Below are 25,821 nucleotides of genomic sequence, written 5' to 3'. Positions count from 1 at the left end.
GGTAGCTGAACTGTGTTGACCAATAGCGTTGCGAAGAACCTCCCAGACGCTGGACAGGTTGAGGTGATGCTGTTTCGTAAACTCGCTTAAAAATGGTTTAAAGTTTGGGAAAAATAGGACGGGAGTTGTTTCCCAAGCCATTCTCGCCCTTCAATCTCGCCGCTCTGGCCACTGCCTTTCAAGTCACGTTTCCGAAGAAAAGCCGCGGCGCAGTTTTTACGTTCGGATAATGCGGACGCCATTTGCACCAGCTGCTACCACTGTGGCTCTTTCGTGAACCTTCTTCAAACAGCCAAGAAAAAATAAAGAAGGTGACCGATAAAAAAAAGCAGTACCCCCTGACTGGCCCTATAGTGCAGCACTAAAAGCAGAGTGAACCACGTCTATGAAATGCTCGAAGCAAAAATTGCTTTAAAAAATTTCCAGCTAACCGTTTTTAACTCTCTTGCGCTTTTCTGTTCTTCTTTTCCTCCTTTTTATGCTAAGAGGTCCCTCGATTCATTCGACGTCCTCAGCGTGCGGTGTGCGCGTACTACACCCAGTTAACGTTCCCAGGAGGGATTTCGTCTTCAGGGGCCTAAGAGAGATTTGATTGGCTGCAGTGTGGGGGAGGGTAACCAGTGACGAAATATGAATAGTTGAGGTGTGCAGCGAGCTGTTTGGACGTGACATCTTCGAGACAGGCTGTCATCTCCACGTTTATCCTTCTCTGTATGGCGTAATCAGCCAACTCCACGCAGGTAAACAAACAAACAACAACAACAATATTTTTTTTTTAAATCACGGTTTGCGTGACGTACGTGAGGTACTCATTCAGAGTCCGCGAATCACGACGCGCTTTCGGCGGCCGTAGCCAAAAAGACAAGCCATTGTTAGCCGCAAGGCAATCCACTGGTATAGCCCGAAAAAAAAAAAAAAGAAAAGTCGGTGTTTGAAATCGTCTGCGTCCACTTTCTGAAGCAGACGATATCGCGACTCCATCTCTATCGATAGGGGGCGTTGCGCAAAAGTTCGCCGCGCGATCCTCTTCTCTACATTGAGTTCGTCGCTAATTACCCTGTCCCATACTGCAGCCAGTGGAATCTCCCTTACGTCATTGAAGACGAATTCAATGCTGGAGCTTTAACACTGTTCGGTCGTGAAGGCAAATGAACGCAAAACTGACGCTCAATTTAGGACGGACGCTTAAGTAATTGTTGTGAAAGTAATACAATAATATTCGTTCCTGGCTTAATACGGCAAAGAGGAACCACAAGTAGGATGACCTGAGGCAAAGAGAAGAAGAAGAAGAAAAAAAAGAGTCTTCCCTCTTGGGGCATGCTACCAAACGCGTTTAGATACGGATAGTTTTACAGCACATCACTATCACCATCAAGGTATTATCACAGTGCTTCGTGCCATTAGTGCCATTATAACCCGTTCCTTCTTCCTCCTGGGTATCCACAAGTGTGGCGCGCTGATCTTCACGACTGTCGACGTCGTCTGGACCATGTAAAGCTATCACTTTAAAGAAATCACAGGAAGAATTTTAGAAAGAAATTTTAAGAAATATTTGAAATCTATGTATGTTTCTTAATGCCAAATATCTAAAAGCACGTTGACGAGAAAAGCATTAAAAGCCATACGAGGCAGCTAACTAACGGTATTACAAACGTCCGAAAGAGGAACAAAGAGGACCACTCGTACCTCCGCATATTAACGACGTGCTTGCTACAGGTAAGCACCGTCAGAAAGGCCACCGCAAAAGGCCCAGAGACACGGAAGCTCTCTTAGCCCCCCCACACAGTATATGATCGAACCCCGTGTCAATAACGCTTCGAGACCAGGTTTCCACGTAAACATATACATTTCAGCGATCCTACTTACGACCCTGGATCGAATAGATCGCCGCAGAGCATCGAGCACTCTTAAAATCAGTAAATAAATAAATAAATAAATAAAAAAGAAAATAGAACGAACGGCTGATAGAATCCTGGGAACGCTGCTCCGTGACAGATGAGAATGGTGACAAGTCGGCTTAAAAGGGGTTTATCTCTGATCTCCCCACGGCGCAGATGCTCTCGAAGATGCGCATCGCGCCAACGGTCACTCCGCGTCAGATACCTCCTGCTATATACCGTCACTTATGCATCTGCCTCCTCCACCGTCTATCGATTCTTCCTTCTGTCGGTGTATATAGGAGAGAAAAAAAAAGCGGCGATAAGCGGCGACAAGGGTGCCAAATCGGGTGAATTTCTATTACGGTAGCTTCTTGGTATTCCGACGGGGTTGCTCCCTCTCTCTTTTCATGATGACTTTTCTCCGAGATGCCGAGAGAAAAAAAAAAAAAAAATTGTTTCGAAAAGCGAGAATAGATGAGCTCGATTTACAAGTGTTGATTCCCGACTGTGTTGCATTCCGATTCTTCGCTGTCGGAATTCGAACGGAGTCCCGTCCGGGGCTCTGTGCGAGTATTGAGTTTTCTCCCTTCACGCCAATGTTTGGTGCTGTGCCGGTTATGTGATTTGGAAAAACCTCGGTGGCACTTCTCTTGTGCGCGTGTGTGTCGCGGTTTTCAACGGGCACAACAGACGAAACTGCAGCACGTTATCCGTGCCATTGTTCCCGCACTGCCAGAGGTACACATGCACCTTTAAAGTGCTGCGTGCAAACAGCACAGCTATCGCAGCTGTTTCCGCGTTTTTACGACACTCAAACGGGACTACTATGCGATGTTTTCCCTCACACAGAGAGAGGGAGACGCTCGACGTCACCGTGCAAAATATTTCAATAAAATTCGCGGCTAGGTATTTCTAATTGAATTATATAGCCAGAATTCTAGCTGCCAGTGACATCCCCGAAAGTAACTTCCGGTTTCTGTCTTGCCAAGCCATGAAGGCACCGATGTCGGACAGAAGCTTCTGACTATGTTTTATCTTATATCGGAAGAGTCCCCAATCACTAATATCGCATCGTACACCACTGTGACATGCGCAAAGAGCAGGAGCTCATGCTTACGTCATCAAGAAACCGAAACCAAATGTTGATCATGCGACTGGTTTTCCTTGCGTATCTAAAAAAGCACGGCGCTCTGCTTTGCATGTGACATGTATATATACATACAGAAAAATAGAGGTCCTTTGAGAGTTCTTCACAGTGCAAGAACCTTTCTCTGAACCTTTCCTATCTTCGAGAACGAAAGAATGGCTAAGGATCTCCTGGCGTTCTACTTTTGAGGAAACTTCTAAAGGTGAAAAATACGGACAAGCAGAAGAACTTTAAAAAGTTCTTTCTCGAACGGTTATTTTTCTGCGTGATATAGGTCACTTAAAGTGAAATACATCTCTAATCTCAAGATCAGTCCACTGCTGCAGATTGTCTGTTTAAGCGGTATTTCAACCGGTACAGTGTTTCCCAGCCTGGACCCCGTATCCGCCTGACAACACGGACCGACTCCCACGTTAGCATAGCATTTAATCGAACCCGTCCGACAAAGACGGGCGAAACTGGGGCTGCCATCAGAAATCACTCATTCTGAGCAGGTGACGCGACGGAAGTCGAAGGCCGTCGCCTCGCCGTGTTTGTTTTGCGAAGGACACGGCCATTACCTATATGAAGGGGGCAGAGTACCTCGCACAAGACGAGCCGTCATGTGAGTTACGTGGCGTGAAGCTACGGCGCCGTCCGTCACCTCGTGCACCGAATCCAGATGAGCGTCAAGCAGCGCACACTGTCGCTTTGTGACGTCGAACTCATGTCCCCGTACTGCCCCATTGTGGAGCAAGTTAACCTCGTCTCCAGTTCACGTCCTTTGTTACGATAGTGGCTTCATCTACTGGCTTTCGGCACGTACTAGCACTATGTTGTTGCTGGGTTTGTAACCGTGATATAAGCCGTGGTAGTCATTATGACTTCTTTTCTTTTGTTTGTTTGTTGGTTGTTAATGATTATATCGGTTATTGAGTATTGATTGCTAGATGATAATCTGGCACTATCTGCTATTGACTAATGATCATATCTCTACTATTGCTGCTGATTATTGATTGCTATATGATAATATGGCATTATCTGTTATTGACTATCTACTACTGAGCAATGATTATATCTCTATTATTGCTGCTGCGAGTGGATTTATGTATAGCGTTTTTGTTTGCAAATCCCCACTAGCACTTTGTTATGGGTTTGCACGTGTTATCGTCCACTTTCCATAGTACTGATAAGTAGACAAAAAAAAAATTAAAAGAAAAGCAAGATGACGTCATTATCTCAAGAGGTGAAGCGTGTGGCGAAAACGAATATCTACCTGATATGTGGTTTCACGAACGCCACCTAGATGAAGAAAGCGTAGTGCCTTAAACGACGTGACGTAGTCATTAAGAGTTGGCCAATCATAGTCGTGCTTTCGGCGGCCGTAGCTACGGAAACGAACCTCTGTTAGCCACAGAAAGCATGTTTTTGAAATCGTCTGCGAGGACTGGTTGAAGCAGACGACATGGCTATACTCTGTATGTCCACGTAGCGAAGGAGTGAGAGGAGGAGGAGGAGGAGGAGAGGAGGCTTTCTGTGTCTAAGTGGCGTTGGTTTCCCTCTTTCCTTCACCATCATAGTGCAAATGAGAGAGAGAGAGAGAGAGAGAGAGAGAGACGAAGAAGAAAAGGTACTTGCCGAGATTTTCTCTGTACCGTGCACGTTGTCCCTGTCTTTACGGCAGCCTTGTACCCTATAAACGAAGGAAATGGTCAAAATGGTTCTCTGTCAAAAACGTCTGCAGTGGGCAATTGCCCACCGAAGTACAAAGTACACAACGGTTTGCCTACGCCGTGCTATGTGGTGAAGTTATGTTTTAAGAGTGTACTGACTAGGAGGTAATAAAATGCAATCACAAGTAATGCAGATGCTATATGGAGAGGTGTAATGTACAGAATGATACATTTATCACACCCGATTTTTGGAAAGCGCGGGGCGTACGCCTTTTTTCGGAACTGTATAAGTGTTCCAAACAAGGCGTACGCCTCCCGCTTTTAACCAATCAGGGGGCAGAACGGTGTCACTCAGAATGGTGACTGGCTAAGAGCATGCTATGTGGCGAAGTTCTGTTTTTAAGAGTGTAGACGGAACGAACGGCCGTAACTACAGTGCATTACATTACATTTCATTGTAATTATGTACTGCAAGTGGTACAAAAAGGCGTACGCCTCCCGTTATAGGTTATGGTCAGGTCGTTCATTTGTTTGTCTTCGCTGGAAATGTTATATGCTCCAGACCACAACGTTACCAATTGGTTCTAATTATACGTTGATCCTCCTAACCTTCTGCCGTCTCATCTTCGCAAAAGCGGGACATCCCAGAGCCAGTACATCAAAACTACTAAAACGATCAGCCCCGTCAGCAACTCATGGAGCTTAAATGAAAGTGACACGAGCAGAGGTCGATCTGCTATTCATCTAACTGAGAAAGCCAATAAGAAGTCGGGACGGGATAGACGACATAATATCAGTCGCCCAATAGACATCCATGAGTCAGCCAAGGGTGATTGATCCGTCACAGAATCGAGTCTCCCCCACTGAAGACTCATCTCGGGAGGTATAGGGGGATGGGGGGGGGGGGACAACCCTTCTCTAGAAATGTGCCCGCCATTAATGAATGCATTTCCTTTCAAAGCAGACCCACACACACAGGAAATGGGTTCAGGGAATGGACAACCTATATTGCGTGCGACCACGGTCTCTCTCTCTCTCTCGCGAGCCTCCTCGCTTATCTTGGGTTTTCTGAGGAAGCGAAACTACCGCCGATGTGTAATTTGACGCTGGACATATTGGCGCGAAGAATGCTAGCGGCAGCTAGTGGTTATCGTGTTCACGAACGCGGGACGTTACACTTTCTTTTTTTTTTTTTTTACAGCTGTTCTCACTCGTTGGAAATGTTTCGCCAGGAATCTAATCAAGTGTGGGAAACACGAGGAAATATAGGGACTATTCGCAAATGACTTCGCTTTTTAAGTTGCAGAGAATTCACTCGCAGAGTTCACCTTTTCATTCTGTACCTGATGAAGCGTGGTCCACCACGCGAAAGCTTGTAATAGATTTTAGGAAGTTTCATTGCCGTTTTTCAATTGTCTGCTCTACTACTGGACCTGACTTTTCCCACTCTACCGGAGTATACCTCATCTGGTTGCAGAGAAGAAGTTTTTTAAAGTTTTCATGTGTGTAGGATGTGGATGATATTCTAAAAGGTACCGTGCTTCGCTTCATTCCGGTACTGATTTCAACATCTTGCGGGAGAGTGTGCTTTCTATATAGCGTTTTTTTATTTGCATTTTTGCGCCTATATATACGTATCTGTATAGTATTTGTGTTGCATTTGTGCGTTCTTGATGTCATCGAACCTACCTGGGCCTGAAAACACGTGCATGTAACAACAACGTACATGAAGTGACGACGCATGAGGAAATTTGCTACGTGCATGAAAGACAAAGAAGTTAGGTGTTTCTGCGTATAACATTTTACGGTGCTATCCAGACCTTTTATGAAATGCGCAGTTTAAAGTATTTATGTACAAAACTGCCGTGAGCACTATCTCGAATACCTGTCTTATCTCCCAGCAAAGCTGGCACTTATAAGCGCAAGAAAAAATGAGGAAAACGAAAACATGGCTTGTGTGTGTGTGTGTGAGTGACTGACTGAGAGTCTTTGTCACTCACTGGTTTCATTGGAGATAGCCATTTGTGTTTTCCTAAGTGATCTGGGGTAGCGGGCTCTCGTAATGAGTGCCTATTTCTCCATTTTTTTTTTCTTGTCTTATCAACTCAACTCAACTTATGGCTTCTCAAAAGTAATCACAGTGAAAGAATATCAGGAAAATATATTTAAAATATTGGCTTATAAAGGACGTGTCTAACAAACAAAACATAACGAAAATTAACCTTTCGGAGCGTAAGTACGTTTCTACGACATGTGTGTTCCCGTACTCGTCACCGATACGTACCGCGCCACACGATCAGAGAGCCTACCAATGAACGTATCGAACAGGATAACCATGAGCAAGACTCTGAAGATGTCGCGTAAAACAAAACCAGGAAGAAAGGAAAGCGCAAAAGATGGGGAATATGTTTACTACATAAAAAAAGAAGGGAAAGGAGGAGGGAGGGAGGGCAAAAGATGAGCTCTTATTGTTACTTTCGTATAAGTCATCTTCAGCTGTGTCTTGGTCACCTGGATGTGAAAGAGCGCCAGGAACGTTGGCATGATTTATCTCCACAATATCGATGCCGCTTAATTACGCTTTGCTGCTCCTACCTGGGGCCGATATAATGTAGGCTTCAATTCTGACGAAAGCGCTCTTATTTATGTGTGTGATTAATTTTTTGGTAAAAAGAAAAATTCACTGCTTATAACTTGTGTCGTGTTTCCCGTACATCCCTTAAAAATATAACGATGCTCACCCGGATATTAGTTTTCTAATCCGACCGTTGTGTGGGGCCATAGTAGCACGCCTTCCTTACTGCAGTTCCCCGTTCCCTTATCGTTCTTCTCTGCCTGTCTACGTCATTTTATTAGAACAACCGCTTGTCGTTACTTTCTCGTATGTTTGGCTTTTGTTTCCTGTGCTGTATGACAATACTCATAGCACACCCACGTACACGAGGGATGTGATCAAATGTTACAAGTAACCAGTTAACGTTATACACGTCATCCCGTTCTCTGTGTGTTCCTTTTCTTCTACTTCCTTTTTTTTCGATTTTGTTTGACGGACGATGCACTACCTTGCGGGGAAACTGAAAACAAATCGCTGTAAATCACGTATTCGAAGAATTAAAATCCCGGTTATAGCGAACGCGGGGTCATTTATCAACGAAGAACAATCCCAAGCGATGTCACGTCCGCTGTAACGTGGTTCCGCTTCCGTTAAAAAAAAGAAAACGGTGAAACCAAAGAAGAAGCGAAAAACAGACAAAGAAATAATCCAAAGAGGTTGGGGATAGAAGGGAAGAAACCACATCATAGTTAAAAAAAAAGAAAAAGAAAAAAGAATAATCTAGCAGAGCGATCCTGCGACTTCGCGCTTCCGATGTAGATTGGAACGATCTTCTTTCTGTTTCAAAGAGCATGCTCTGTAAAAAGGTGTCGTTGCTGTAATAAAGTGATATTTATGTAAGTTCCTTGCATGGTATTGATCTATTGAGTGCAAAAAAAGAGCTTTATCGGATGTCGTGAAGAAAAAAAAAGTGAAGGCAAGGTAAACTCGGAAGAAAGAAAATAAAGTAATACAAAGGTAATTGAAAAATGCAAGTACATGAAGCAACAAGGCAACAAAAAAAAAAAAAAAAAAGAGAGGAAGAAGAAGTCTTTTGTAGAGTTTCGTTTCGTGCAGTAATCATGCATATTCACAAAACGCAGCGAGTTTGGGATGGTGACTGTACAAAATGACTAACGTGGTAATACATACATAATGAAACTACAAAATGTCGAGGAGGGCGCTAAGGTCACCGTCACACTTCTGAACTATACGCGATTCGAGGACATACTGCCTGTTGTTTCATTCATCTTGCGCGAGCCGAGTAAGACCCCCCCTCACCGCATTATTGCGCGGCTTTAGCTGGGAATTCAGACACGTTGTCACTTTGAGAAAACTGCATGATTGCAGGTTACTATCCCCGAGTACACATATGTATCATGGGCGGTATACATTTGGGGAGGGTTCCAAACCTCTTGCGGTGAAGCACTTCATGTCATCATCGTACTGTTGTTCTTGTTCCACAGGCCATCGCTGTAAAGCTTACCTTTACACAGCTATGTATTGCCACAGTCTTTACATAGACGTTCCGACATGAGTGCAGCTCAACTTCCATTTATCGTTGCATCGACCCCCACCGCTCGTTCCTAGTCATTACACCGTTCCGTGCTCAGATAACTCTTTCAATATGGTAATTTTCCTTCCAAATCGCACGACGCAGTTTTCTGATATCTGTATCCACAATCTCCCGCAAACTCTATAGTGAGAGAGAGAGAGAGACCGAGAGAGAGAGAGAGTGAGTAAAGAACCGACTGCGAAATGATTAATACTGGCGATTAGAAGCGGTTCGGATCAATCCGCCCTGCCCCACACCGCCATTTCCCTCAGTAAATGTAGCCTTGATGGGGGAGGGAAGGCGGTATTGCGGCATTATTAATTAACCGGCAACGATCAAATACGTGTCAGTCGGTGCGAAATCAAAGCGTGACTTTCCCCGCGGTCACGTACAGTCTGGTTCCGTTGTACATAAGCCCGCTGCACGGAGAGCACATTGGCATTCCGCAGAAGGACTCCGTTCTACATGCTTATATTTATACGGAGCCAGCGATACTACATTAGTAGCGTTACAAATATGTCTGGCTCCGCTTACGTCATTCGGTAGAGCAAGCACAAAGTGTAGTGGTTACGGTAGAGTGCAGCTTACACGGTTTCTCCCTGCAGGAGGTAAAACAAATTAATCTTCGGTGGAAATTACAATTGTAGCCATGTAGGAAAGAGTGTCATATACGCGTGCGCAACCGTAATTCATTGTTTGTCGGCAATCGTTTTTGCGCAGGGTATATACACAAAGCGGTGGGGGGGATGTTAGGGTAACGATCAGCTGGCGTTGCGCAATTTGGCGAAGGAAAAATAGGTAGGCGAGGATGATACAGCTTTATGTGGTATGGGCTGCTACCGCCGATCTCTGCATGTGCACTCTTGACTGGAATAGAAGATATTTCACGAGCGCGGCAACTGCGTACACTTCACGAAGAAATGTATACTGTGGTATATAGTGGGGTATAAGACTCACGTTTCGGAGATGCTTCCCTAATGACTGTTCTTAATGATCGTCGGCGCGCATTGGCCGTAGGGTTTTCAATGGTCAGGATGTACCCATACTTCGAAGGGATTATATAATCATGCTGCAAGTCGCGTTCTACATTGCAAGGGCAGCGGAGCCAGTCCTATCTTCTCCTAAGCTGCACTGTAGCGTAACCACTTCACTTTGTACTTGCTTTACCAAATGACGTAAGCGGAGCCAGACATACCCTATCCTATCTTGTGATTCGAAGTGTGCCATCCGTGCAACACAGGTACTCGGACGTTTATCTGGCACGGCCGCAGGTAGGCGTCAGTACACCTGAGCATATATACTTTGTGTGGTTGTTTATAGATATAGTTCCAGACGGTAAAGAGTAGAGAGTAAAACCATGCGTCGCTTTTCAACTACCTCTCGCTCCCTTTTTGCTTTCATGCAAGCCACTGGACTCCTCGAAGAGCTCTAAACAGAACTCCGACATGTCGTCACTTCGCGTTCACCATATTAACCTCTGTGAAGTGGGGTTGGGTCCTGTGGCTACCACGGGGAAACACCCCATGTCATCATCACTTCTCCTTCATATATTGTTGTTGTTGTTGTCCAACTACCTTTGATGCGCGACAGTAAGCTATACCACAAGCATCTGATACGTCGGCGCTGACATTTTCATTGAAGACCAACGGCTGATCTGGATTGGATTGGATCGATAAGAAAAATAATATGGGTATTGTGGTTCCACGAACGTGAAGCCGGCTGTTCCAGAACCCTTGCAGTTGAGTGCGCAAAAGCCCACCAGGGGGTTGGTGAGCTTAATGGATCTTCCTTTGCACGCTGTGATCCATTTCTTCGTAATCTCATCCTCCAGAAGACACTGATATTAGGAAATGTAAACATTCTTTCAGACAGGCTTTCCTTCATAGTATCCTTGGTGTGTGCATTAACGTCACAAGCAGCTTTGGCAACATTACTTTTCACAAAAGCGCGCATGTCGTCGAAGAGATAAAAAATGAAAAAGTACGGCATTGTCGGGAGGTTTTATACGTTAATCACACCTTGATGGATTACAGCCAAATATTCCGGTAAGTAGGGGTGAAGTGACATCTGATAGTTGAAGCTTTTAGGGCTCATGCCTTTGTTTGCGTTTTTGGCCTTCATTACTCAGTTTCCAGTTTCTTAACCTCCTCACCAAGAAAATTGTACACACACGCAAACAGAGACGGTGATTAAGTGCTACCGCTGCTCGCTGTTAAAGCGAAATGCTGCTCTTCAGCGTTTCGGGGAGGTGGTGAGATTATTGTACACTCTAAGGAAAGAGGGTGTGAAAAGGAAGTAACTTCTATAGTTACCACATAGGTCAACATAGCGTCCCATAAAGGGTGTAAAAGCATTTAAAATAATATTTAAATACAAAAATATCCAAATTGCTACAAAAAGGCGTACGCCCCCCTCGCTCACCGAATGAGAAGCGGTAACCCTATCATCCATAGGCAGCGGGTAGAACTTTGCACCCTCTTAGGCACAACATATGCGACAACTATTACCTCCTAAAAGCTGTGACTGCTCCACCTTTTTTTCTAAGAGTGTAGGAGTATAGCGAACGAGTTTTATCTCAGCTAAGTACCCAAGCATAACGCAGTTTCTCGAATAGGGTACGCAAGCTGTCTTGGGCCCCAGTAGGAACTGCGCAAAACACTGCGCTGGGCATGCGCAGTGACAACCATTCACTTCTTTGGACCTCCAAAGCGCTTCGGTATATTATTCTCTAATATCTATTTAGCGTTTCAAAATGCTTGGGTACCCTATATTTTAAAAACACCATAAAGAAATAACCAGTCGTCACTAAACAACGCCGTCAAAACATTGTTTGTGTTCCGCGTGCATGCGCAGTGACGACCAATTATTTCATTGGGGCCCAACGGGCTTGTAAACCTATTCTGAAATTGCGTAATGACTAAATTACGTGAAATGACATCAAGGCTCAGCCGCGCGACGTGGTTGCGACGAGGCACTCGCGCTACAGCTATGTAGGGAATTGCCTCAGGACGAGGCTCTCGTCCTGAGGCAATTCCATTCATGCTCCCTTACCCGTTCTCTGGATTTCTACCCGTCTTCGCGCTACAGCTGGTTTGCGCGCTTGGACGGCGGCACGATAATTCTGGTAACCGTTGCCCACCTCTCTAAGATGGACAGCGGCGAGCTCTTTCAGCACCAGCACCACCTTTACCTTTGGTAATAGTGACTGGACGCGGATCAGTTCGCCACGTACCGCTTTCGAGTACCTCACGCTCTCGCTGTATTGGTGGGAGACCATCAGCACGCGATGCAAGACGCGTTGCATGCAGTAAGTCGCACGAAGTTCGGAAGTTGCACAGCGCATGCCGTGCCTAAGCAAATGCGACGTTTAACTGCATACAGGACAAAGCGTCAATTGGTGAGGAGGGAGTGTCAGGAACAACGTAGGATCCCCAGCAGAGATCCGTAAGTGGTGCCATGTTGCCATCGAGACGGAATCCTTTTAATGGAAATATACGGGAAGGAAGATTCTTTGCCGCCCGGAGCATGTTCATGCACAGCGGAAGGTCACGCGGCGGTTCATTGAATTTTGCTTTCTGCGATATGGTAGTATGGTAATACGTTATAAAACAATTACGAAAGCATCGAATTTAAATCTGGTCGAGATCCTACTCGAATGGTCGACGATAAATTAAATCGGAATGGAAAACTACGGTTGCAAGACAAAAGGCGGGAACTGCGCTGTTTCATTTTGTTGTGCACACTTTTAGTTCACTTTAAACGGATCGTTTTATGCAGAAACTATAAATTAGAACGGTAGCATAGAAGCTTCTCTCGTAATATCGGTTCTTTAATATTCGAGGATTGTATGTCTTACGGTTGCTTGCCCGTGATTAAGTATAACATTTCTCCAAAGGCCTTTCTGTATGTAAGGGTCATTAAACTATGTTCAGAAATTAACCTCAGGGTTCAAGAAACGATATTGGAACTGTTTCATGTTTGCATTTTAATATTAGTGGTTCATGTTTTTTTTTTAATTCCGTGTTAACGCCGCGAAGCAGCTGTGGCTATGGGCGACGTGGACAGATGGAGAGAGGACAGCAGGAAGGAGTGGGGAACTGTGGGGATTATTGGTGTACAAAAGTTATTATTCATATTACACAATAAATTTATTCGGAACTTGAACTGTAACATAAGCCTAGCACTTATGCAAGCCATGGTTGTAGAAGCTGCACTGTTATTAGCCGACAGCATATAGAAAATCTTTAACAAGTGTTGTGTCCATGTTTAGTCAGACTATGCATAAGCAGAACTTTAGCTATCTGGCTAACTCTATATAGCTCTCTCGATCTAGCTACATCTAGCTAATAAGCACAAACATAGCATAACTTCATTGCATGACTTGCCGTGCATATTAAATAACCGTGACGTTGATCCGTCCTTCGTATCTGGGAAATCTATTTACAGTTCACGAGCTTGAATTGTTTTGTTGGTTTTTGTACGTATACTACCGCAGCTCTAATTGTGAAATATCCCATCTCATCGTCATCATTTATTGTTGTTGTTGGTGTTGTTGTTCTAATTGTTTTGTTCCTGAAGCTGCGAGCGCTTGAAGTCACTATCTTTTTTTTTTCACGGCTACCGCAAGAGATTATTGTGGGAATAAAATACTTAATGCACTCATTCATTCGTTGTGGTACTCTTCAAAGCTCATCCAAACCAAGCTTATCAAGCTTATCACTTAAACCACACAAACAAGAAATTACCCATGGGGCAATGCGAAGGTTCTACGGACGTAGAAGACTGGATAATCCTAAGGGTATTTCTTGGCAACAAAGATCAGCGTTTATTAGAAGATCGGTTCGAATGTTTGGAGACGATTGCTAAACTAGAGGAGGAGAAGAAGAAGAAGAAGGAGAGAGAAAGAGATGTAGTCGGATCATATCTCAATAATTAACTATTCACACATACACACTATTCAACTTCACTATTCAACACTCAGTGATGGGCTAAACTCAGCATTAAGCAACGCCAGCTACATGTTGTCAAACTGAATGCTGTATCGTAGTTACAGGCCATCAATGAAATCAACCTTTCACACGCATAGGCATTTGCGCAACTCCGCCTTCACTTAGCGCCTGCCTAATATCGCTTAATATCGGCATTCCTCGCAAGGCTCAAACCTCTTTCGAGATTCTGCCGTCGTGCCAGCACCCATGAAATAGTTGCACAAGGTCCTGTCAACTGAGGCAAGACAAGGCAAGAGACAAGGCTGCCATGGAACTATGCACAACGTCGGTTGTGCCCCTACACGGAGAAGCAAACTCCTCTCTGACATACAATGTCGCGATACAACGACCATATTTACACGACAAAGATGCAGTGCATGGATGCACGGATGACATTCGATAAGCATTTTTTTACCCGCAAAATACAAACTCACGTGAGCGTAATTCCCTTTCCCCGTCGAACGTGATGTCTGTTTCCAGGAACATCAAGTTTTTCCGAACGCGCGTACGTGACTTTGATTTCAATTCCGAGTATGGCACCGTGCTCTTCAAGAAAACGGATTCCAAGATTGAAGAGAAGTTCCGTTTTTGCTCTCTGGGGGCGACTCAAAGCCAAACGCACATCTGCCACTGCGCATAGGACCCATAACGGGTACGTGCGAGGTACAACGGGCAGGCTACATGCGGTACGTGGCGCGTGAGATCGCTTAGTACTAAGGGGAGAGATACGGGGGGGGGGAAAGAAATAACGCTTATTTGTTACGGACAATGCGACTTAGGATAGATAAAAGATGAGTACACGAGATATGTGTTTGCCCTGAATGGAGGAGGAAGCTTGGTAGTGGTACTAGTAGTAGTAGTAGTAATAATAATAATAATAATAATGTTTTATTGGCGCCCAAGAACGGTCTTGACGACCCTATCAGGAAGGAGGACCCTATAAGAATCATTGGAAGGGATTATCGCAGTGAACAAAAGCGGATGGATAGTTAACTATGCTGTTTCAATTTCAGTAAATGAACAAACGAAAAACAAACAAACAACAGAATTGATAATTCATGGATTCACTACTATCGATAACTGATAATTAGTGGATCGCGAGACAACTATAATAATGAGCGACGCCGGAGTGGTAGGTTCTGTGGATCAACACTGCCCACTTGAGGGTTCTTCAACGTGCTCCGAAACGTCCATCGCGGAAGACGGCGTCTCTAAGCAACATGTACCCCGCCACCAACTTGCTAGAGTCATCGGCCAGGTTCGAACACGCAACCCTGGGATCAGAAAGAGGACGCGTGAACATCTCATCGACGAAGACCGCTAAAGAAAGAAAATGCACGAATGTGCGAACATTATAATTAATGTGAGCAAGAAACTATCACAGCTCTAAATTATCAAGCAGAAACTATCCAGCAGCTCTGTCAAGTCTTAAGCTATAGCGCACTTCAACCGCTGTATCCAGTTTTCTCTCTGGGAAGTTACGTGAAAACGATAGCGACATCAAGGTGGACTTCCACGGTCGGTTACAAACCCAGAAACCACTACTAAGATATCATCTCTGTGTGTCCCCCCCCCCCCCCCGAACTCAACACAAAACACCTATTCCCCCGTAATTGCCCGCACGCTCTGCGGACAGGCAACACAATGCACTGCGTACGCAAGCTTAATCCACGCTAAGCGCCGCTCAGCGCCGAGGAGGACCCCCGGGAGGGTTTATTGAATCTGTCGCCACCGCTGCTTTTACCAATTCTAATCACGTATGGAAGCTCCATATCTACTCGCGGGGGAGGAAAGAGAAAAGAAAACAATCTCGCCGCGTCGCGCCATCGAAGTGAGAGGAAATGTTGTTTCAATTCCCACGCCTGGAAAAACTCATAGGCGACGGCATTCTGCAGCTCAGATGACACAGCGTCAGGCAGAACGTGATTGGTTTCGGTTATAACGCAGCTGTGCGCTTCCGCCGTTAACGCATTGGGTATCCTGCTGGAGACGGCGTGCCTTACAGATCGACGGTGAACAAGGTGGCACGGGTTGGCTGTAACGGTTCCCAGTGGTCACTTCGCGAAAACACACACACACAAACAAGCAAAAAAAAAACACACACAAAAAAAAACAGAAAACTGGAGCACGTCTCTGGTATCTGTGTGACACAAAGAGACTGACAAAGGACACAGCGCAATCGGGCATGTGCGGTCGCTCGTGTATTCATAACGTACAAACTTCCACAGTTGATGCCCTCAGCGGTATGCCTGCAGCGGTGTGGACGAGAACTTGCGATCATTCCGGATCGTGATGTCTCCAGGTATGGGCAAGGTACCTCAAAATTGTACTTCAAGTAAACTACCAAGTGCCTGGAGTATGTCGTACCTTAATTACAGCACAAAGTACCATACTAAAAACGTAGTTAAAGTACGAAGTCCTTTTCAAAGTATTTTAGAGTACTCATCAAGTATACATTACAAAGTTCTTCCGTATCTCTGGACGCTTCAACGCTTGGTAGTGATAAAACGTGAAGTAATTATGTTTCTACTGTTATCCTTAGAATGCTTTTAGCTAGCATTTTCGCCAAGTGCTAGCGAGAAAACACTAATAGTTTCCAGCAGACTCATAAAAATGAACCGAAAGAAATTATTTTTCGACCAAGCTTTGCGTTTCTATTGCCAATTTGGTACTTGACATCTTGAAAGGAAAGTACCAAAGAAGAGTACTTAAATTACGGTACAAAGTGCACAAATTGAAATGAACTTTAAGTAAAGTACAAATAGTAAGAAATGTATTTAAAGCAGCTCTTCTTAGGTACTCCGTACTTCGAGTGCTTTCCATCACTGATCCCCAGGCTAGCCACAGTGCGTCATATTCACGACCTTTTGTAGGAACGATAGCAGGACTAGTAAAGAGCACGTGAGTAAATAGCATGTAGTAATGACGTTAGTAATGACTACCAACGCAGTAAGTATTACGTCACTGCTTGCTAGTGAACGGATGTCATCCGACTCCTCTTATGCTGAGGCTCCGCAAAAGTCTCAGTGTTAATGCCTCAGTGTAATGAGAATTGTTAAGCAGGATGCACTGTTACTCCCCTGACCTTTCCTATTTACTGATGCCTCCCTCGTGTTCGTCTTGCTCATCAATCCAATCAGGGCACCATTATTTGTAAACACCCTAGACCAAAGCGCAAATTATACACCACTCTTCATTATTGAGCTCCGAGCACCCTACCCCTTGTATACTCAGACATCGCTGCCCTCCGTCGCGATCAAAATGAAAATTCCACGTGAGCGTTTAATGCCCATTCGTAACCCAGCAACAACGTGCATTGCCCGTTGGGACGCACTGCTTATTATGGAGGAGGAAGCGCAAATTGCGCAAATCCGCCCTCATTAATAATCCACCGCAATTCCTATCCTGTCCATCTTGAGTGGAAGAAAACGTTAGCGCTGTCAACATACAAGACGTCAGACGACAGGATGTAATCAACATTAATTACACGGCAGGGGCGCTGATGCTGTTACCATAACCCTTGCGAAGGCGGTCTCCACTCATTAGGGCACAGCGATCTAATTGCGGTTTTTGTGGGCCTCATTACGAATACGATCTCGTCGAGATTTCAGTTTAAAACGCGGTTTGAAGTTTCGAAAAGGGACGTTCCTCGTTTAAGTGGGAGGAATAGAGTAGGTTGCATCGTTGGCAGAAATGGATGTTTGGCGCTGAAAATTTTTGGTGCGCACCAGAAACTTTAGGACAGATTTGTCTTAATTTTTTCGTGGGGGAGGATGACACGGCCTGATGTGGTACGTGATTCCTGTGTCAGAAATGAGGTTCAGTATACTGTAAAAACTAAAAAAAAAATGTCTATAACAATACTTCTTACCAGCTCCCGTGGCATAGGGATTAAGATGATCGCTTTCCACGCCGAGACTGGGAGGTGACACGGGTTCGAATTATACCACCGCCTGTGCTGTCCGAGGTTTTCCCTGGGTTTTCCGATGTTTCTCCAGACGAATGTCGGCACAGTTTCCCCTGAAGTCGTCCCAGGACGCGTACTAACCCCCCCTGTCCCCCACTCCTTCCTCGCTGTCCTCTCTCCACCCGTCCTCATCTGAACGCCGCTCATAACCACAGCTGCTTCGCGGTGCTAACAGGAAATAAAAAAGGCAACTTCTCTTCGCTCTTTTCACGTTGATTGTTTCGCAATCCCCTCTTCCACCACACACACACACACACACAAGAAAAAGAAAGAAAGGAAGAAAGAAGAAACACAGAAAGGAACTTAACGGAAAATCAACAGTTTTCCCACACGGTGTTGCCATGTCATCGTGACGGCCGTCACTCCCGCTGTTCTTCGACTTTTTTTCCGGGGGAGAGGAGGCAAGCAGTGGAATTGAATCGACCGCGCTGTCGACTGCGACACGCCATTGGGCTGATTTCATATGCACCCCGGCCCCACCTTAAGCGATTTCACTTCCGGCGAAAACACCCACAGAGGCTAAACATCATCTCGCATGCCTTGACAGGGCCGCAAACACGCGTCGCTATCGCACGCGTGGCTTTCGAATACGACGCTCACGCCATGATGCCCGTGCACGAGCAAGGACGTGGCGTTGCAGTCTTATACTTTGACACGACTAAGAACGCTTATTATATCTTATATTAGGGGAAATTAATTGCTCGTAGTAATAATAATTCTCGCAATTAGCCGTCAATCGGCCAGATCATCGTTCCGTTCTATAGAACGTAACTACGGATTGCTACATGGCGTTCGAAGCCGCAAAATCTGTTCTAGCTGCATGACATGCATCAACACAGCTGGAAAGAGACAACTACACTATAAGAAAAAAGGCCGTAAAAGGTGATAACTTCTATATAGTTACCACCTGGGTCAACATAGCGTCTGATATAGGGTGTAAAAGGGTGGTAAAAACAGTTATCATATATCCAAATTGGTACAAAAAGGCGTACGCACTCTTCGCTCACCGAATCAGAAGCGGTAACCCTATCATTCGCAGGTAGCAGGTAGAACTTTGCAACCTTTTAGGCACAACATATGCGACAACTATTACCTCCTAAAAGGTGTAAATGCTCCACCCTTTTTTTCTAAGGGTGTAAGACTAACTCATAAGTCATAACGTTGTTCTCATCGAACATATCAAGCCCCTCCCCTCCTTTGTGCCCTCGTGGCTCTGGGGGTATATTGAAAATAAATAAATAAATAAAAGTGCAAAAGCTAAAAATCTGCTAAAAAAAATCTGCTCGCGGGGTGAAAGATGCGGTTTACGTTGATACCAACACAAAAGGAAGCGAATTCATCGGAGAAGACTTTTTTTTTTTTTGCTTATTAGTGCTTTTTGAATTTAATGGATGTGAGACAGAGGCCCATCTACAACAGGCGCAACTATACGACAGAAGCCACGACACAATTGTCCAGGGACCATTCCCCGATCCGTACCCGGGGGCCCATAAAAGGCTGGATTGAAAAATCCTGAAATATGCATGGCGCTCACATCCTAGGCCCATCTGACGCCCTCTATCCGTCAGAACAACAGAACGCATTCATCTCTTATCTAGGTGTAATATCTCCGAGTACCTCAAGGAGGTCATTTATAGTGCTTAGCTCGGCCGCAGTCTATCGTGATACAGCCTCTCTGAGATACAAGCTGCTATTTCCATCCTCATGATGTAGTACTATCGCCCGCAGGGCTTATGAGTTGAGCCATGAATATAGATTCGCGGTGTAGCGCGATAAGAAGTTTACGATATTGGAAGTGATGCTTTAAATCATTGCACGTCCCTGCGAGTCTTCTTAGTTCGGCAGACTTTTAAGTACGTTTTTTTTAAATTCCGTTTTAACGCCGCGAAGCAACTATGGAGAGAGGACAGCAAGAAGGAGTGGGGAACAGGGGGGGTCAGTATGCGTCCTGGGCCGACTTCAGGGGGAACTGTGCCGACATTCCTCTGGAAAGTATTCGGAAAACCCGGGGAAAACCTCAGACAGCACAGCCGGTGACATAATTCGAACCCGTGTCGTCTCCCAGTCTCGGCGTGGAAAGCGATCATCCTAACCACTATGCCACGAGAGCTGGTTTTAGGTACGGTGTGACAAAAAATAAGTAAAAGTTCCGTCACATAAAAAGTTTGCATTTTTTAGAAGCTCTTATGAGTTAGTTGAGGTTGAAAGAGCGTGATGCGTGTGTATGCAAATGAACGTAGATTTCAGAGCGCAGCATGGCAGGTGTCGCTAGTCGCGTCATCGCATTGATGTTATTCGGAAGAAGGTGAAAATTCTCGCATGCCTGGGCATCATTCCAACATTAATGTTACGGCATTGTGCGACCTGTTTTCTCGGGTCGCTGGAAAAGAAAACAAGCTACGCGTGTGATAGGGTGCGCGGAGAAAGGCACATACGTTCCCTGCCCTACACTGTTAAAACAGAACTTCACCACATAGCACGCTCCTAGCCAACCATCATTCCGAATGATATCATTCTGTGCATTGACTTGGTGAAAATGGGAGGAGGCGCCTATCTTGGACAGATTATCTTGTCCCAGATAGGCGCCTCCCCCCTGTTTCGAACAAATCGTGACACAGAATGATATCATTCGGTATGATGGTTGGCTAGGAGCGTGCTATGTGGTGAAGTTCTGTTTTAACAGTGTACCGGCGTTTGTAACCTGTAAAGCGTGCTCCGCCTCAACAAGAGTCCTTTTGCAAGAAAGCCGAACCTCTGGGTCAGCAGAGGCTTTACCCGGAGTGTGTCTAAACATGCCCCTTCAGGCATTCATTCTTTATTTTTTTCCTTCGGATTATCACATACCAGCTTCCCATTATGTTTCTGTTTGTTTGAATTTATACAAACATTTTCGATGCACATTGACGACATATTTCCCATATATCCATTTCGGGTTCGTGCCTATTGTCGATCACGCTTGTAGGTGCCTGCGATATTATTAATTATATTCACCGGAAACAGCACATTCATCTAGGCGAACGTGTCCATAGTCGCGAGGGTTGTCATTTGATTTCTCTGAAAAAGTGACAACTGAAACGGTAAATTATCTTGTAGATTTATGTATAGCCACGACGTAAAGGAGTAAAAAAAAAAAAAAAAAGCACTATGACGTCATGTCTGATCCGCGAATAGGATAACGTGAAAATACAGCTGACCGAAACGAGAATAAATGCGAACCAGAGAAAAGAAAGTATCATAAGAACGAACGCGCTACCAGAAGCAAGGGAAAAGAAAATCGATGCCCTACATGCAGCTGTTTGTCAACCTGTTGACACATATCATATCGCCAGCAGCAAAGAGGTAACAGTAGCAGTAATCTAAGACAAATTTCCGCGAACAGTTCCCGTCACCTGTCGTCAGAAACATATCATTCTGCGTTTTATCGGAATATTGGATGGCAGAAACATCGACGGAATTTTTTTTTTTCCCACGGCCCGTATACTTTCTTTTCACGCGCATTGAACCCTCGCTTTCCTCCTCCCTTTTCTTTCTTTGGACAAGTTATTGGTGACACATAAATGAGGGACATAGTCGTGCGTTCAGATGCGGTGGCGAACGGGATGGGCAAAGTCATAGATATCGTCCCGTACGTTAGTCCGCGAACGGTGCTATGGTGTACATTAAGGTGAATGACCATAGAGGACTTTGATCGTCTCTTCTTAAGGTAGCGCTTGAAAAGCTGATATCACATCCGGTGACTTGCTTGCGAGTTAAAGCTTTCAGCTCTGATATGCGAGACTTGTCCCATTCCGCATCGCTAAGTAATTTACTGGTTACTGATCTACTAAAATCAATGTCGTTATATTAATTGTTATATTATCGTTATTATCGTTATCGTAGGACAAGGATGAGGCGGAAAGCGTTGCCTTTTTCTTTGTGCATGTTGGAATCATTCATTCATTCTTTGCTTGCCACACCTCTAACCTTTCACCCTCCATCACTTTCTGGCTATGGTCGTGACAATATTCACGCGCATCTGGCCAACAACGGCGAGCCAATATCGACATTATCATCGACATATCGACATCCCCCTCAACCCTTGTTTCTGTGCATGGGTGTTCCCTATCTGTGTCTTTAATTTGAATTCGTTTTACCAGTACCTTTCTAAACACATACCACAACCTGTTCGTACAACGGAACAAAGCACACCCTACCTTTTAAGAACAGGACATCGATAAACCACTAGCTCCGCGTGCCACATTATGTACTTCGACACTGAGCCACTCATCATCATTCAAATAAAGTTGTTGTTCGACACTGAGGAGTGTTACGCTCAACTCGAAATCGGACATCAACGAGTGTACCATTGAATATTATTCTAGTAACACCGCCTGTCGTAAGGCAAAGAAAAGAGAAATTGGAATGCATTTGAATTGAAGACACAAATGTGCTGTCATTAGCTTCTGAATAAATAGAAAAACGTTTATGGAAGGTAGACCATTTATTCGCCAACCAATAGAAACGCCTCGCATCCAAGTACATCCTCACACAATCGTTGAAACGTCGAGACGACATTTCTTTTTTTTTTTTTTTTTGTATGAGCGTACTTAGCGCAAAGAAAAACGTTTCGAAAGAGTTTTATCCGACTTCTAATGCGTGCAGTCGTCTTCGAGTCTACTAATGAGCTCTGTATTGTTATCGCATCCTAATGTCCCGCTCCGGTTTCGACAATGGCTGCGTGATACAACAGCGAACGGAGAAGATTTCCATCGAAAGTCGCGAGATGTAGGACAAGAAAAGGTTGGCGCCCAGGTTAAGGGAAATGGCAGAACTTGCGAGAGCGTATCCAAGTGGGAAAGGGGGCGAATAGAGTTTTCGAACAATGGCGCGATAGGGTACCACGTTAAACGTGCATTAGATGTCTGCAAAACGAGGAAAGAGGATGCCATGGATTGTGCTCAGACGCAGAGCTTAGGTATTCATAAGGGGTCTCGTTGGGGACTTCTGTGCTGTTTTTTTTTCTGTTTTTTTTTTGTGAACCAGAAATAAACGACGTGGAACCCTGTGTATAACTTGTAATGTGTAATGTGCGGTGCTTTCTGGCTGTGTAGCTGAAGGTACAGTACGTGTACAGTTGCAGTTTTTGTCAGCTTTCAGAAAGTTTCTTCTATTGATGAGAGTTGTTTTGCAGGGAGCGTAGAAGTGAACGAATTAGTTCCGTTCAAAGATAAAGACGACGTGGGAAGGGAAGGGATTGGATTGGATTGGATTGGATTGGAAATATGGATGCCATCTACTCCATAGCCAAGAAGGCAAGAGAGGTGGCAGCATCCAAAGGACCTGACGGACATAAAAGAATATGGGGGTTAGATATAACGAGTAGAAAGCGACTGCCCACGAGAAAGAAGAAAAAAAAAAGAGAAAGGAAGCAGGGACAAGAGCAAAAAACAAGCCGAAATTATAGAATTATCACACGTTAAGGGGAGGAAAGGGAATAATTTTAGTCCTTGGGGGACTAGACGGCATTGAGCCATTAGTCCGTTTAAGGACTTAATGTACGGAGTTAATATAGGGACTAACCTGCAGCGCTCAGGTGCAAATTTCGGGGCCGCGTAATTAAAAGTGACCGGTAACTGTAATCCAGGAAACTCCATTCTGTAATCGCACTCCAGTTTAATAATTATTTTTTTTTAGTTTACCGCAATCCACATTTTTGAGCGTTACACATATTCTTACGCGATGTTACTGCAAACGGGAAGTGCATTTATTCACGTTTCAGAGTCGCACTGCAGAGACTCTCATCGGCGAAAATTAGGCACCTTATCGTATTATCACATATTAGATTAGCAGTCAGTCCTATCGGACATATTAAGCAACGCGGACACGTCGCGTTCTCAAAAAACTAAAATGAGTTTCTCCGCAACATGACTGAGAAGCGACGAGCTTGAAGCAAGCTTTCGCCATAATTGGCTTTACACGTAGCCGGGCCGGTTCAAAGTCTTCTTCCAACTTCATTAACCTGATCAGCAGCAGCTTGTTAGAATACTGGCTCAGACCCATTTGCGTTCGCCTACACACTGCAATCGTGCGCGATGTTTATTAATATTCCACGAGAACTCACACTGGCCCTGCCTGAAGAAAACTATCATGGAATATGCATTGTAATTACATCATGCAACGGACGGAGATTTTTGTCTGGTTTCTTTATTTTTATGTCTACTTATCAATTAGTGAGTTTGGAAGAAAGAGTACAGATGGTGACACCGCTAATTGGCTATACCAGCACATTACTCATTTACGGCATACTCAACGTAGAAACGTGCGACGGGGCACATTACTATGTTCGCTTACGTGATGATAGCCTCCTCCTCCTCTTTTTTTCCCCTCCTTCTTCTTCCTTCTTTTTTCCCTTACAAACAAACAAACTAATACCCTACACTCTTAGAAATGAACTTCACCGCATAGCGCGCTCCTAGCCAACCATCATCTCGAATGATATCGTTATCTGACCTGATTTGTTGAAAACGGGAGGCGTACGCCTTTTTTGTGACAATTATGAAGAGCATAAGTGTCACAAAAGAGGCGTACGCCCCCCGTTTTCAACAAATCAGGGCAGATAACGATATCATTCGAGATGATGGTTGGCTAGGAGCGTGCTATGCGGTGAAGTTCATTTTTAAGAGTGTAGTCAGACGACAAACCTAAGTCCGTTAGCGGAGTGGCGGTTACTTCACCTGTTGTCCAATGATAATTATACCGTTCCCGTTCATAATTGCCCCAAAAAAGGCGTACGCCTCCTGGTCTCAACAAATCAGGGCAGAGAACGATATCATTCAAAATGATGATTGGACAGCAGGTCAAGTAACCGCCGTTCCGCTAACGGACTTAGGTTTGCCGTCTGACTAGGGTATGAGTCACGCACGCATCCAAACATGCACTATACACTCTTAAAAATGAACTTCACCGCATAGCACGCTCCTAGCCAACCATAATCTCAAGTGATATCGTTATCTGCCCTGATTTGTCGAAAACGGGAGGCGTACGCCTTTTTTTGTGACACTTATGCTGTTCATAATTGTCACAAAAAGGCGTACGCCTCCCGTTTCCAACAAATCAGGGCAGATAACGATATCATTTGAGATGATGGTTGGCTAGGAGCGTGCTATGCGGTGAAGTTCATTTTTAAGAGCGTACGAAAAAGAAAAGTGGGTGAACTAAGCAGTTGCTTACAGCCTCTGGCCCAATCAATTGCAATTGCTCCCCATTACAGTCCCCTTGGCCCTGAAATTTATACCCCAGCACTGGAAATAAACTCCGCAACGCATCTAGTCCACCAAAGGACTAATAAAATACTCCTTTTTTTTTTTTAGAAAGGTAGAATTTTTTCCTTGGAGTGTGCATAACGGAGGTAGGGGAGGGGAAAAGATTCACAAAGTGTCAAACAAAAATCAAGAAAACGCTTATCTTAAATTTATTTTATTGATTAATTTATTAATTATCTTTTATTTATCTTTTATTAATTCATTAATTATCTCTTATTTATTAATAAGCACGGAGACCGGCTGTGCTTTCCGGGGTTTTCCCTGGGTCTTCCGACAGATTATGCGGACGGGTGTCGGCACAGTTCCCCCTGAAGTCGGCCCAGGACGCATACTAACCCCCCACTCCTTCCTGCCGTCCCCTCTCTACATCTGTCCACATCTGGACGCCGCTCATAGCCACAGTTGCTCCGCGGCGCTAACACGAAATAAAATAAAAAAAATAAGAGACACGGTGTTCATCCGCTCAGGTATGAGCACTCTTTCACGTATCCAAACCTATAGGCGTGTCCTGTATTTGATGCTCTAATTAGCAACCTTTCTCTACGAAAAGGCGCTCAGCTATAGCTGCGGGAAATTTCACGAGGTACAACGGGCCCACAATAAGAACGTATGTCCAGCGACGGGGCGAGTACTCGCACCGGTCCAGAGCAAAGGCAACTGAAGCGGGGCTTTAAAATAAATCTACCCAGCAGAAAGCGAACCAATCTCAAGAGCAGCTCTCCGCGGGCCACTTCATGA

The 25,821-nt window shown here is 44.8% G+C and overlaps 1 long non-coding RNA gene across 1 annotated transcript in view; it reads right to left on the bottom strand.

Moving 5' to 3' along the window:
* Positions 1 to 4,644: 4,644 nt before the first annotated feature.
* Positions 4,645 to 25,821, bottom strand: part of LOC135371293 (uncharacterized) — a 148,212-nt gene continuing 127,035 nt past the window's right edge. Inside the window, exon 3 of the long non-coding RNA XR_010415550.1 lies at positions 4,645 to 4,699. This is a non-coding gene — a long non-coding RNA (uncharacterized LOC135371293). The remainder of the gene's footprint in view (positions 4,700 to 25,821) is intronic.

The sequence above is a fragment of the Ornithodoros turicata genome, chromosome 10 (genome assembly GCF_037126465.1).
Source record: "Ornithodoros turicata isolate Travis chromosome 10, ASM3712646v1, whole genome shotgun sequence".
Lineage (NCBI taxonomy): Eukaryota > Metazoa > Arthropoda > Arachnida > Ixodida > Argasidae > Ornithodoros > Ornithodoros turicata.
The sequence above is the reverse complement of the archived record's forward strand: the minus strand, read 5'-3'. Positions and strand labels throughout refer to the sequence as shown.